Here is a 2,579-nt window from a genome sequence, read left to right as displayed (position 1 = left end):
ATTATTATTATTATTATTATTATTATTTGTAGTAGGTGTAGAGAGTATGAAAGTATGTGAAAGTATACTTTATGGGCATGTTTATGTTTATGGGCACATTGCCAGAAGAAATCGACCTAGCATTCAAAGAAAAGTTAAGAGTACGGTTAAAACCCAAAATGATTTGACCAAGTGGCTCTTCACAGGGAAGGTGGTGGGGAGAGATCAGCTTTTCTCGTGACAACAATGGCAATAAGGTCATCTGCAGTGTTTTTTTTGTTTGTTTTTTTTTTAGGAATTTTTAGGCCTTTAATGGACAGGACAGGTGAAGTTTTGTGAAAGGGGAGAGAGAGGGGGAGTGACATGCAGCAAAGGGCCGCAGGCCGGATTCGAACCCTGGCCGGCTGCGTCGAGGAGTAAACCTCTATACATGGGCACCCGCTCTACCAACTGAGCTATCTGGGTGCCCAATCTGCAGTGTTTTTAATAAAATGTGTATCTTATAGAGTTTTATGGCCGGTCATTAACAGACAGACCAAAAAGTTAACTTTAGACCCTGAAAATGAATCCTAAGGATGCTATAATTCCCCAGGCGGTATGCTTTCTTGACAATCCTGGCCTGTGGCGAATCACAGACAGCCTGTTGTGCTCTGCCTTCCTTTCCTTTGTTCGAATTTCTATTTCTATCCTCTGGACATGATCCTCATTGTCAGTTGTCGGGCTCAGCGATTGAATAGCCTCGTCAAGCCTCCCCAGAGTCTCCTCCATGAGCGGTCTTGGCAAGGGGGGGGCAGTTGATTTGCACAACCTCTGCTTTTCTCTCAGAAGAACAGGCACTTTAGCCTTTTGGTTTTACCGTTAATTGATTTTCTAGTAGATAGTTGGAGCGCTTTTTGGGGCGAATGAGGTTAAGTCGTTGTTACAACATTGCCATCCCTTCTGTTTCACCTCATGTGATCTTTTATTTCTCCAGGTTTGGATGACACAATGGTCCATTTTTGGAAAAGTGTGATGTAACCTATTGTTCAATATCTCTACGCCCATTGTTAAGTTGATTGGCACTGAAGGAAGATACCATTGTGTTTTATTATTCTTAAAATAAATGGCAGTGTGGTTTCAAGTTTAACGTTGTTAATATGGGAAATTTAAAACGAAGCTGAAATATAAAAAGACAATGATCTGCTTTCCATTAAATTAGTCATTCATATTGAGATTAAAGTCTTTCTAGGACAGTCTCACTGTGAGTATCATCACCTCAGGCATGCATGCGTTGTGTTTTTATCTTTAAAAAGAGTTTCTACATTTTGCTCTGATTTCCTCACTAAATATTCTTCTAGCATACGTACAAGGGAAACCAAAATACTTTTTAAATCAACTGTCAAGAGGGGCTTTTACCCTTTTTTTCATCACTGTGTGTGTGTGTGTGTGTGTGTGTGTGTGTGTGTGTGTGTGTGTGTGTGTGTGTGTGTGTGTGAATATATTTAAAACGGCAGCCGGTGCTGTGGTTAGAAGTGTATTTGTGCCAGTGTCGTGGCACATCTCTTGTGTAGCTCAGCACTCTTAAGCAACACAGACCCTTCTTTGCCTGTCCCAGTTGTCTTCTTGTGTAAGTGCAGAGGTAGACATATTGTGCTTGGCCTTGCGTGCACATGGCCTTTTGTTTTGAGTCCCTTTGGACCTCCCTCTCGTGACAGGCCCTGTGTTGAGGTGGAAACCCTGCCGAGCACCCTGCCGGCAGGTTAAGTGCTCTTGCACATTACCATGGGGATTGAAGACAGACAGGCAAAGAAGGTGTTTCTCTATATTTCCCTTAATGGTTCTTTATTCGTGCAGCTTTGTATGTCCCTTCATGTATTGCTAATATCCGATTTAGTTTTTGTGTTTCTTTAATGTCTTTTTTTGTCAAGGTGCATTACATTGTTCCACAGGTTTTAGTGAAATTGAGATATCTTTCCAGCTGTTTCGTTTTCTTTGAATTGCTCTGTCTCATTGTGTCTTCTGCAAAAAGGTTTTACCTAACATAGAATTCATTCCTTCCTTAGCCAACCTTTTTTTTGACTGAACTCACTCACTGTGCATTTTAGAATCGATTTTTAAGGTTTTATTGTTTGTATTAAAGGCCTTAAACAGTCTGGCTCCTAAATACTTCTCTGAGATTTTAACCCTGCATGTGAACAACCGGTCCTTGTGGTCCTCAAATCAACTGGTCCTAGAAGTCCCGAGGTCCAGGTATAAACGGTGGGGTGATCAGGCTTTTGCGGATGCTGCCCCGAGACTCTGGAACAAGTTCCCCCCCAGATGTTCAGACGATTACAGATGTAGCTCTTTTTAGGTCTGAAGTCAAATCGGTTTTGAAAGGCTTTTAGTACGTAGAAGTGGGGTGACAATTTCCCTTTCTTATTTCTTTGTTGCCTTTTTTAGCGAAGGATATGTTATATGATATTAGAGCCCGACTGATATATCGGCGGGCCGAAATATTATTTATTATACTTATATTAGGCATTTCCCGATATAATGGTATTGGCATTTATAATGGCCGATTTTAAATATACATTTGTCTGTGTGCGTGTGCGCGATGAGCAGGTGGCACCTTGTACGGC

At 41.4% G+C, this 2,579-nt stretch overlaps 1 long non-coding RNA gene across 1 annotated transcript in view; it reads left to right on the top strand.

Moving 5' to 3' along the window:
• Positions 1–2,579, top strand: part of LOC116671963 (uncharacterized) — a 10,997-nt gene that overhangs the window by 6,213 nt on the left and 2,205 nt on the right. The window contains exon 2 of the long non-coding RNA XR_004327424.1: positions 2,312–2,318. This is a non-coding gene — a long non-coding RNA (uncharacterized LOC116671963). The remainder of the gene's footprint in view (positions 1–2,311; positions 2,319–2,579) is intronic.

Source organism: Etheostoma spectabile, chromosome 22 (assembly GCF_008692095.1).
Source record: "Etheostoma spectabile isolate EspeVRDwgs_2016 chromosome 22, UIUC_Espe_1.0, whole genome shotgun sequence".
NCBI classification, from domain to species: domain Eukaryota; kingdom Metazoa; phylum Chordata; class Actinopteri; order Perciformes; family Percidae; genus Etheostoma; species Etheostoma spectabile.
The sequence above is the reverse complement of the archived record's forward strand: the minus strand, read 5'-3'. Positions and strand labels throughout refer to the sequence as shown.